This window comes from Oenanthe melanoleuca, chromosome 2 (assembly GCF_029582105.1).
Source record: "Oenanthe melanoleuca isolate GR-GAL-2019-014 chromosome 2, OMel1.0, whole genome shotgun sequence".
In the NCBI taxonomy this organism is placed as follows: Eukaryota; Metazoa; Chordata; class Aves; order Passeriformes; family Muscicapidae; genus Oenanthe; species Oenanthe melanoleuca.
This window is the reverse complement of record NC_079335.1, coordinates 68,235,069-68,247,413: the sequence shown is the minus strand read 5'-3', so window position 1 is coordinate 68,247,413 and position 12,345 is coordinate 68,235,069. Positions and strand designations below refer to the sequence as shown.

General features: G+C 40.5%; 1 protein-coding gene across 5 annotated transcripts in view; it reads left to right on the top strand.

Annotated features, from left to right (window-relative positions):
• Positions 1 to 962: 962 nt before the first annotated feature.
• IKZF1 (IKAROS family zinc finger 1) overlaps positions 963 to 12,345 on the top strand; it is a 70,265-nt gene continuing 58,882 nt past the window's right edge. For 3 of the 5 annotated variants that reach the window (XM_056484633.1, XM_056484629.1, XM_056484638.1), the window contains exon 1: positions 1,824 to 1,904. The gene's annotated coding sequence lies outside the window, so the exon portion shown is untranslated. Of the gene's footprint in view, positions 1,353 to 1,823; positions 1,905 to 2,189; positions 2,754 to 12,345 lie in introns of those variants that run through there. The other 2 variants (XM_056484631.1, XM_056484630.1) reach the window with 2 other exon arrangements.

The window sequence follows — 12,345 nt, the reverse complement described above, 5'->3', positions numbered from 1 at the left end:
TAAAAGGATTTTCCACAACATCTACTAAGTATAGAGAGCTCCTACGAGCGGTTAACAAACCTAAACACAGTGAATTAGAGAAGGTCACATCACAGAAGATTTTATCTTAAGAGGCTCAGCTCACACCTACTCTGATAATAATCTAGCAAATCAATTTTGACCTAAAAACTTTGTCAAATATTTAATGGGACATGGCCTGTGCAGGGTAAAATCTGCCTTTAAAAATATATGCCAAATCAGTTCCCCCTTGGTGTGCTGGAGCACATGGGCCCCGTGGCAGCTGGAGCACAGGAGAACAGCAAACGGCTCCTGAAAGAGCCATTCCCCAGTGGAGTGTCAGTCCTTTTACTTTGAAATACCCAAACGCACACATCTGTGGAAAGTTGCTGAGTTCCCTTGAGTTAACCAGCTTCTGCTTTTGAAGGTGTCTGGTGAAGCTCTTCCTGTCTGTATTCCCAGTCCTGCTGAGGATGAACCCTTTGTGATTTGCTGGAGAAAAGTACTAACTGCAAGGTACATGGTGGCAACTTTTTGGGAATCTTTTTTAAGTCTCCTTCTTCCCTTTTACTGCCTGGGTGTGCCAGGTGTTCTATTCATCAAAAGGTCTTGATTCCCTGCATGCAAACCTGCTGGAAGACATGGGATTCTTCTGGAATAAATACGAGGAGAATTTGCTTCTGAGTTTCAACCCTATCAGATCCATAAAGTCTACTTGTAAGTGACAATAAAAGGAGGGTTCTGCATCTCTTTAAAGATGCAGTGTGAAAACTCAAAAAATTGAAAAACTCAAAAAATTGTGGCTCATGTCACACACACCCAGATACTATCCCAGTTTGTGAAGCGCACAGCAGTCACACCTGCAGAGCTTCTCTGAGGGAAGGAGTGCCTGAAATAAATACCCAGGTACAGTCTTGCCATTTCTGTTCTAAAAAAAATTCCCAACTTATCCCCGGAGACCTAATTTTGTTCTATAGTAAAAACTTTTAGGAAGTAATAAACAGTTTCTGTTTCAAAGAGCTTGCATTCTAAGCTTCTGGTCTTTCCAATGCCTACGTGCTTAACTTTTTTTTTATTGTCCATTTTAAGACCATGAGATTATATACATGCATAAAGCTATGCCTAAACTTTTGTTATATGGGAGCAAAGATAAAGGTAGGATCTGAGAAAGGAAGTATTTGTTACCCACATCTTGAGGATGAGGAACTGAAGCACAGCAAAAAAAATGAGACCCTCATCCTCCACAGAGTGTCAATGTGTTTGAATCTTAAGCATGAGTAATTTCCATCGGGTTTGCCGTGCCCTCCGGACTCCGGAAGAGTGAGGTCTGGATTTCAGCGACTGTCTTTGCCACCGTAAGTTACTTGAGCTCTGGTCCGGCGGTAAAATTCAAGTGCACAAAAAGCGCGGGACACGTTTTGCACAGGATGCGAAACACTAGGTCGAAGTAAAGAAGGATGATCTGACCCCTTAGCTCTGGAGGTGGATGTCTGCAGCTGACGGCCTGTGACTCTCGGCCGTATCGCTGTGCCCGGGCGCTGCCTGCCGTGCGGGGACACCCGCGTCCCGGCACCGCACGAGCCCGGCCCCGGCAGCGTCCGCGGGGCGGCGGGAGCCCGGCCGCTCTCCCGCGCTGCCCGCTGCGCGCAGCCGGCGGGGCGCCCCGCTCACAGGTACCTCAGCAGCTCCATGTCCCTCGGCCCCGGGGCCGCCGCTCGCCCGCCGCCGTCCCAAGCGCCGGCACCGCGGGGCGGGGGCGTGCGCGGGTGCGGAGCGGGCGGAGGGCGGGCGGGAGCGGCGGGGGAGGGACCGGGCGCGGAGCCGCCGCCCGCGGGGCAGCGCCGGCACATGGAGCGGCGCCAGCCGCGCCGCCACAGCTGCCGCCCGCCCCGGCCCCGGCGTAGCAGGTACCGCGGGGCGGGGGGTCCCGGGCGGGCAGCAGCCCCAGCCCCCGGGGCGAGCGCGGGGTCAGCCCCGGGCGCTGCGGTGCGCGGGTGAGGAGGGGCCGCGCGGAACCGGGGCTGCCGCGGAGAAGTTGCCGGGCACGTTAAGTGGGAAACTGCGGAGCCCGGTCATCCCATCCCATCCAATATCATCCCATCCCATCCCTTTCCCCCCACTTCTTCCTGTCCCACACGCTTTCCTTTTTTTTTTTTTTTTTTTTTTTTTTAATTTGAAAACACTGAGGCGAACATACAGCTCGGGTGTAACCCAGGCGTTTTAGTGTGCTTCCTTAAAATTTCAGAGATGAGTGGCCATGAGGAGCTGGCCGAGAAGGGGTATTCATTGATTCAAATGCGGATTGGTCTGTGTTCTTCTCGAGTCCGTTACAGCACTTAGATTCAGTCAAAACCCGCGTTCCGAGTGCTTGCGCCTGTAGTTTGCGCGGGGCAGGCAGGTATGGAGGTCTGAAGAATTATTAGGAAACTGTAAAATTAGCAGACCCAGTGCGCTTGAGGGGAACGGCATTAGAGAAGTAGCTGACTTCCGAATAGCGGGGGCACCAGAAGTTTTCCTCCTTGCCATACTGCCTGTCACAGCTGGAGGGTTTTTTCACCCTGCTCCGCAAAGTTATCCTCTCTGTGAAGGGACGGTTTCGCTCTCTTGTCGTTGCTGAAGAAGATGCGCGTAGCTAGAAACTGTGTGTGTGAAGAAATAAGTTCCTACTGCAGCAGTCGGTTCTAAGGAAACTTTTAATTTTTTGCTTCAAGAAGCCTGATTACTTCTTGGATTGCTTTTCTACCTTGGTTTAGAAGGTATGGTAACGCTGCCAGACATTGTGCAAAGCATTCTGCTTCCAAAATTTTTAAAAGCTAATAATATTGTGTCAGAAAATTTTGTAGTGTATGATTGCAAATTACCTCCAAAAGTCATGTTTTGTGGGATGCAAGAGTTTTTAGACTTGTATGGCCACTGAGTTAAACTATGTAAATTATTGCAGAGGAATATAATGTTTTCTTTTTGCTTTTTCTTTCTTTTTTTCTTCTTTTTTTTTTTTTTTCTTTTCTTTTTTTTTCTTTTCTTTCACTGAATCTTAGTGCAAAAAGTGTTTTCAAGGACTTTGTGTGGAGGTTAGAAGTTACGATTTAGAGCTTCTTGAGTATGTATTTTCTTTCTAATATCTGAATGCTACCAAGGTTACATCGATATGCATTTACTGTCCAGATGTTCAAACCCTACCTAAATTAAATAAAACGGGTATATAATGCTGATTATATTTTGTGCATTCACATTAACAACTCATTTTCTAGACTTTAATAGTTTTGCTTTAAAATTCGAAGCTGTAATGCATTGTAAGGTCCAAACCCTTTAAAAGACACGCTTTGTTAGTTTCAGTTGACTGCTCACATCAGTTGTAACTCACACGCACTCTGCAGTACCATGGAGTATGACTCTCTGTTAAATGTTATAAATTATCATTGAAATGTAAAGAAAGCGCATATTAATAGGCTGCATTTAGACAAATTCCTTTCAAATACTTGGAAATACTTTATCTCAATCAGCTAAGCAGGAGCATGTTCTGAGTGGCTTTTGGCACTGCTCTCTCACCTTGCTAGTGCATTGCATAGTTTGAGGTGTTTGAAGCCTTAGTGAAATATAAAACTGAAGGATGTGATGCCTTTAGCTTCTGAATTTTCCAAACAAAATTTTTCCACTTAGGTAACTTTGTTCTTTGTTCTCTTCTTTACTGACGGAAAATGTAAGTCCAAAGAATGAGAATGGAGTTGTCCATTTTACCATGAAAATGCCTGGCTCATGGGTTAATGTAACAGTAGATACAGTGTTTCTTTTCTAAAAGGTTTCATTGCTTCCATGCATAGACTTCTTTATAATATTGGCGTACTCTGCTTTGATTTTAACTCCTGTTGGTCAAAAAACTGAATAAAAAATGCAAGATACACTGTTTAGAGCGCCTTATGCCCCCACCCCCTCAATCCTTAGCAAAACTCCACTAAGTTTTAGTTAGATGGCTCTATACCTTACATCTTAATCAAAGTCTTTGAAACTGAAGCCTGGAGACATGAGAAACCTAGTGCAGACCATGTGCAAGATGAACAACACTTGAAACAGTTCATGTCGTTATGATAGCTGTCTGTAGCAGAATTGCAGGGGGGAAGTGTCCGAAGTACTGCAGAGCTCTGCACTTTACATAGTTCATTTTCTTTTATCCCAGACTTGCTTCCAATCTTAAAGATTTTCTCACATATCTTAATATTGGTGACTAACCATGTGCTATTTTGCTTTTTTTTTTTTCTTTTTGAGTAAAGTAGGTGAAACTCAGAACATGTTATACTGTAAGTTTATGAAAAAAAATATAAATAGAAATTATATCCCTAATTATAAGGTAAATTTAAGATAAAAGCCAAGGAGAAATCAGGTTTATCCCCTGAGTGAGAAGGCTGCCCAGACTAAAGTCAATGGAAATCCCATGCTGGACATCCCCAGCATCCAGGACCTCAGACCTAATGCACTGATCCTTGCAAGAGTCCTCCACCCACTGGGTATGGCTTCCAGGGGAAATGACAGGAACACAGAAGCACAGTATGAAATTGTACCAACTGTCCTAATTCAGTCAGGCAGGAGTGATGGACCCTAGAATTTGAAGAAGAATCACTAGTATCTATGGACCAATGTAATGATGGGAAAACAGAGCAGAGCACTCTTTTCTCTTTGCCTTTCATTCCTATGTGAATCATCAGCTTTGTCCCAGCTGTGTATTTCTTAGGGTGGCTACTTAACAACAAGTGAGCTAAGTGCCTTGGTGCGTTGTTATTTGGTCCCATACTCCTGAGTTGCATTAGGGAGACAAGCTTGTCATATATCTCAGACTTTCCACCCCAGCCGCCAGCTGCCAGTACTCCCTCCAGGAATGATCTGGTTGCTTGTTCCCTTTTATAAACATGAACAACACCTTTGTCATTTGTGTTGCATTCAGCGTACCATTAAAAAATGCAATAGTCTCCATCTCAGCATTATTGTAGCAGTTTCCCTTTCCCTTGTGTACCTTAATACCAAAAACCTGGTCTGCTTGCTGCTTCCACTGCATAGCGATGCAGAAGTGTAACTGGATAACCAATCCACAGAGTTTTACAACAATGCAAAAACTTATTTCTCATCATTAAAGTTGGATAACTCCAAAATGAAGCCAAAAACATTTCCAGACATATTTTATGTGAGCTTAGATACTTCTTATACTAACACCACAATTTTGCAGAAAACAAGGAAATGGGTCTAGTCTGTATTTCAGCAACAGAAAGCAAGGGCATAATGAATTGTATGCTGTTCAGGCAGATCATTTTTGGCAATGTTCTCTTAAAAAGTCCAGAAGATATTGAAAGTTGTGGATCACAGCCTAATTGTGTGGCTCTTTGTCAGGAAAAACTTCCATTGAAGGCTTGTGGGAATTTTATTTTTTTTCTCTTGTTAAATGTGCAGGAAGAGCTGGGTCCATATTAATTTTTGTTTTTTGGTCAAGATTCACATATGTACTTCATTACATTTTGACTAGTCATTCCTTTCTCCTATTATTAAAAGTAAAAGAATTAGACAAAAAAAAAATCATAGTAAAATAGTAGAATTTAGTGTAGCAATAACAGAATCTTTGGAAAATGTTGTCATCCTTATGAGAGTAAAGCAGGATGCGCTGCTGGCTCCCCTGGAATTCCCCTCCCAAGTGACAAACATCACTTTTCTTGCAAGTATAAAATTACTCAGAAAGAAAGAACACTGGGAATGCCTTATGCCAGTTGAGAAGTGGAAGATAAGGACTTTCATCAGTGTTTTCTGGGACTATAATTCTTTGGGAAGACCGTTTAAATGCTTGCAACTCAATGCAAAAGTCAAAAGAGGAAAGACCTATTCTTCACTGGTATTTTTTCTTTAGTCCAAAGATTATTTTTGCTCCCTCCGACACTGAAATGGAAAAGTGTTTAGAGATGAGTCTGAATGCCATCTGAAGCAAGGCAGACAGCCTCAGTCTTGTCAGCTTTTTTTAAACAGGAGGAGTTTAAACTTCCACTCATCCAAAGTAGCTGCAGGAGTTTTCTCTCTCTGATGGCAATACAGCAAAGTGGATTGACCTCACCGGGAAAACTTCTTTCCTCCAAGGTCAACCATGGCTTATTGTCCCTACATTAATCTATACATAAACCTAACTACAACTCAACAAAAGTTTTGTTTCCTTTCTGAATTTAAAAAGAATTATGTGTACCCCTTTAAGGTATGTTGCAATGCATCTTTATTAAAACCCCGGCAACTTCTGCCTCACCCTTCTCCTTCAGAACCCAATTTCCTCCATGCTTTAAGGTGGTGAAGGAGAAGGGATAACAGGGGTTTTTGAACTAAGCAGGTTACTACCAACACAGTGGTGGCTGCAAAAGTAGGTCCTAGCTCTAAAAGGATACATGTATGTTCGTAGCTTTGTTTGTACCATTGCAAATTCTTGGGGATAGGACCATGCAGGTTTGGGAGCTGTATGGCACAGCCATGCTTCCTGTATAAATGCTTCCAAAGGCTGTTCAGTCTGCAGGTTTAGATGAACAGTCACACTGAAATCATATTTTTTAAGCCATGGGAACTGTCCACTTCTCTTGCTTATTTTGCTTATTTCATGTGAAAGATTTACATTTCTTCTTCTGATCCCACTTACTCTGGCTTTCTCAGTGAAAGAGAAACTTGCTCTGTAAGAGACATCAGATTCGCCCCTGAATTGCTTCATTTTTTCTTCTTGTTTCTACTCACTGAGAACAGCAGAGCAATCACAGCATAAAGCTGGAATTGACCATAATGTATTGGACCCAAAATATTTGCAAAAGGAGAACGAGTTAACTAAAATATATAGTGTGGAGGAACTTGCTAATTTGCTTTAATTTTAGGAATTATTTTTAGATTTATTTAAGGGTAAAAAGAAAAAAATCACACCAATCTCTAATATGCTTATTCAAGCTGGTAATGTCCTTTAATAATCCGTAACAGCCTGAACAGTTTGAAGGGAAATTAGGAAGCAATTCTGTGATCATGAAGTAGAGTTACTGAAAGCTTCTGTAATTCAGACAAATTGACTACTGATATACTGTACAGTATACTTGGCAATAACAGTTCTCAACTTAAAGAGGTGCTTTTATGTTTTCTCTAGTGCATATTTAGATACACTGTGGTGAGGACATCCTACGCTTTTTAAATCAGATAAATAGATATAAACAAAAAAGTACAGTCCTTCTTTTGCTGTATGCTTCCACTTGAGTGAGAGCTCTGGCCACTTGAGAATATGCTGTGTTCCTAGATTGAATGCCTTAATTTACACCCCTCACCTTTTATAGTTGGTTTATTTATAAGATGGAAGTGTGTGTGTTTTCTTTGTCCTGGTGAATTTATTCCACTTTTCTACTTGATTTTTAGTGAATAAAGGTGACAAGGCTTAATGAATCAATAAAGCTTGCCCTTAATTAGGAAAATTACCTTCATATTTTTCTCATATTGTGGAAACAATTTATAATGACTCTGGTTGCAATTCAAAAACTTAAAGGAAGAACCTTTTCCGTATTTGTAATGATACCAAGTTCAGTAATTTGCACACAAAGTCAGTAAAATAATGGATTTTTTTATTTTCTCATTTAGCAATGAATTGTTACATGAATATAGCTCAAGCACAAAAAATGGTAGGAGCAGCACATATGGAAAACACATATATGGTACAAGATGCACTTTCTATCATTTGTCAGTGATTTGAAAAAAGAATTCCCAAAGAACCGAGAATCATGTAGGATCTTTGAGACAACTTTTTTTTACACCCTCACAATTGTTCCCTAACACTGAAATTAATTTTACATGTGCCAGACATTTAAATGTTTCACATCTGCACTGTTAGCAGAGTTCTTTTCTTAATCTTGTGTGTTGAATTACAGTGCTTCCTTCATTTTGCAGACAGGAGCTCTCCATTGAAATTACACTGTATGCTCATAATTGTATTGTCAATTCGTGTAGTTAACCAGCATTTACACTAGGCAGGAATAGAGAAATGACTGAATAAACTAAACATCTCCCTTGACTATGTAGAAAATGCTGAATACAGAATTAGTGCAGAGAGAAAGGAATTGATCCACTTAGTTTTAACCTTTTGTCTGTTTTAATGCAGTCCTTTCAAAGACCTGGAGATATTTGTTTTGTTTTTTGAACAGAAGTGAAAGGACATTGAAGTGCTCATTACGACTCTCAGTTTTCAGAAAGGACCACCCCTCACCTTGGTAGTTATTATTTACATTGAGCTGTGTGATGAGGCGGAAATTAAAAATAGAATTAAAATGATTCTAAAGTAGAGTCATTCACAGAGATTGTGAAGTGTAGCATATTAAATTACAATAATAAAGCTAATTATCAGCTGCTTGCTGAGATATTGAATGCTTTTAATTAAAATGAGTTTGTAGAATTCTAGCAGTTTTCTTGAAGTATTTGAAGATTGGTTATACAATACAGATTACCTTTTTTCCATGTTTAACATTCTTCCATGTTTAACCACATTTAGCACATTTGTACATGAAGTTACAAGTCTGTTTATATATATATATATTAGCTATTTGGCTTAAAATGAAACGTAATCCTTTTACAAAGGTGTCTTTATTCACCTCTTCCTATGGTTACCTATTCCTTGACTTCCATGGATACAAGAGGCTTGGTTCTATTAGGTCAAGACCCTCTGGTGCAATTAGAAATGCAGTTGTACTATTGTTCTGCAGGCAGATTCAACTCCCAACTTAAACCCCAAAAGACTGATGATATTGGAACCTATCACAAAATGATGCATATATGATGATACCACTCCTAACCTGGTTTTAATGTGCAAATTCTCCTGTCTGGTATGTTAAGGGCTATAGGAGTTTACTGTGGTTTTTTTCAGGCTGCAACCTCTTTTCCTTTTATTAATTCATTTATTAAACTTCTCTTTATGTGTCTTGAGTGACTAAATCTAGGACTCATTTTAGGAGCTATACTTCAGTTTAGGTTTTAAAGTGGATTGAGGTTTTATGGTTTTGGTTGTTGGTTTGGAGTTTTAGTTTGCTAAAGGTGAAGCCTGTGTGATGAGGAGCCAATGAGACATGTCAGAGACCACAAAGAGGAGAGGTGCTCACATACCAGCCCTCCACTAGAGCCAGCTGCTCCAGTGACCAGTGTGAGCATCCCTTTCCTGCCATGGAGCAGCTTACAGAAGTGAGGGATGCACAGTCAGGCTTTTCCCCAAGGTGGCTATGGAAATAAAGCTGGGGTTTGCCTCTTTGCTTGTTTTTCACCAGTTAACCCAGAGCTGCCACCACTGAGGAATGCATGTTCCCCTCACTTTTTATATTTGCAAAAGCACCTGCAGAGCACCAGGTCCATTGTAGAAAGTTTATTGCCCCTCCCCTCAAGACTTTGTGAGGGCTTATTTTCTGCTTTGAGGTTTCATGGAAGTGTACCTGCCCCTGTGGGCTGCACTCAAGACAGAAGTGCTCCTTCAGGCACCTTTCTGTCTGCTCAGCACAGCTACACCAAAGAATTGTCAGGAAACAAGGAACTGGATGTGGTGTATGTTTGTGGAGTCCTTGCAGCGCCAGAGGTAAAGCTCTCTGTAGATGGAAGGACAGCTCTGAGTTTAGGTGTGCTGGTGTAAGACCAAAGTGGCTCCACAAATACCAGCATTTCTGATTTCACTTCCTTACTGTGAGGTTCCATTGTGCTGAGTGTGGAGCACAATCTTGTCCCAGAGAAGTCAGTACATACCTAGCTTGGGAAACACAGGGAACCAAAAAGGATAGCTAGTCTTTGGCATTGGATCAGGTCATTCCATTGAATCACATCAATGGTCCAATCTTCTTCTAAGAGAACTAACATATGCTTACATATGCTTTATATCAACTGATGAAGCCTTGTATAAATGCTAAGCATTCATTTTCTTGACAAGGAGGTTTACTTTTGAATTTGCTGGGAGATAAAATAATAAACCAAGATTTACCAATAATTAATTTGCTATATTCTGAAAGATAAGAAAATCTTGACCTTACAATGACTTCTTTCTATTTACACCTGGAATTCTAAAAGGTCCTAAGTCTACTTCTGGTTGTAATTGACATCAGGTATAAATGGAGCAATACTTCCAGTGATTCATGGAGTGTATTTTGATATATTATTATGACATAGCATGAGTTATATTGTATAGAAAGTTACAAGGAGGGAAATTTTTGACATGTGAATGAAATTCATTTTCTTTGGGATAAATGCTGACTAATTTTAATCCAAAATTTTTGTGTGATCATAGTCACTTTGATGATTCCTTATTTAAAACAAAATCAACATAACCTGTCAGAAGGGTTGTGTGTTGATTATCAGGTAATTTAAAGTTTCAATATTTGATTCTTTTTCCAAAGGATTGTAGGAACTTCATCTCTGAATCTGATATTCATAGTCTGAAGACGAAAGTGTACAGGTCCTTATCTGAACAGCCTTGAAGAAATAATTTTATCTATTTTGAAAGGAATTTTGTCTGTTTTGTAGCTCTTGTAGTAAGGGGCCAGACTTTGAAGCTATTTGTATTCCTAAGCAGAAGAATTATCTATTATCACCTAGGTGCTAATCTCTTTCCTTCTGTAAATGGGAGTGAGACAAGTTCAGCAAGATTTGAGAGCAAGATTGTTTCAGTCAGGTGCCCACCTTTTGATTTCTTACTTTGGGCTCCTAAATTAGCTGATAACCTAAAGAGATGTGAATTGAAGACAATGAAGCCATACATACTTCCTATGCTAGTGACAAATTTAAACAAAGAAAAAGAACATCTTTTTTGTGACAAACCAAAACAGACCATAATTTTAGAGTTTTATGTCAGAAGCATTTCTAAACCATTGTCCTTTTAGATAAATCATTGTAAAAGTTTATTGGTTTTCAAATTGATAACAAATAGATGCTTTAGTGCAAATTCTCATATCCATACATAGGATCTCTGACTTTCCAGACAGTTACAACTCGTGTTTCTGCAGAGGAAAAGGAGAAAAATCAGGGCATGTGTTCCTATTCATAGATTTACTGTACCAAAGGCAAAAGGGTAAATTCTACTCTCAGCACTTAAAATTTAGCTCAAGACCTGTTATGCTCAAGTCTGGTGTGACAAACCTTTGAACAGACACAGAGCCAAAACCTACACGTGGCCAATTGCAGAACTGAGGTGGGGTGCCAGATGTCATGTCATACATTCTTTGCTGATACAGGGCCTAAACTGAAGTTATCTGGGATTTCATTAGTATTTACCAGATACAATAAGAGTACAATCTTCCTCTGGGAGGGATTCCAAACACCCCTGAGGATTCTTTAAAGCTCTCTTTTCACTCTTATCAATTTGTGTAGTACTTATGGATCTTAATCTACACTTAAGAATCATGTTTATTTGTTCTAAGTAATTACTGGGAAGGAAAAAAAAAATCTTTCCATCATCACTTTTCCACCAGCTCTATTTCTTCTCAATGTTTCATCCCTGCAAAATGGATCAGCTTTGCTGTATGTCTTAAAGTCACCTAATTCAAGGATAAACCCTGATGCCATCAGTGTGAAATCTGAGGGTGTGTTTCAGGACAGGCAGTCATCCAACCTCACAGAAAGCAAGCTAAGACTATTCCATTAAAAAAAAAAACAAACTAAAAAACCAAAATCCCACAATAAACTGTACTCCACTTTCAATAAAAAAACAAACAAACCAAACAAGCAAAAAAATCAGTCCTGTAGTTTAGCTCTCCATTTAAGAAATCAGGAAATGGGTTTTCTCCATTGGGAAGCGTTTTCCAGCAGAATTCTGCTTGATGACAGCAAGAGGCAGGAAGAAGTACAGCTGACAAGTGCGTGGCTTAAGTTGCAGAAATGCTGAGTGTAAGCTGTCATGACAAAGGCAGGAAAATTCAGGAATATAAAAGTAGAAAAAACTTTCTACTTTGCACCTTCTCCCCTTGGCACTCCCAGTCCTGCTGAAGCCCCTGCTGAAGTGAGAAGGCAGGTGCAGTTGGAAAAAAAGGACCCTTCCTGAGTGTGACCACTTTCTGATGGGTATATTATTGGGGTGGTTTCTTTGGTTGGTTAGGGTTCACTGTCCTCAGAAAAATGTGTAGTAATCAACTGATCAATAGTAGCTGGGTGACCCTAGAAGGCAGCAGTAAAATGCATTCGCATTTCTTTTTTAATTCCGTTGTGTTCAGTCATACTTGCAGGAGAAGGCAGGCACTTGTACCTTAGCACCCTGCTGTAAATACACTGTGTTTCCAGTAAGTGAGCAGGCTTACAATTATAGGGTTTTCCCTCCTGCAAGAGAAGCTGCTTTTCCCACTGACTGTTTTATTA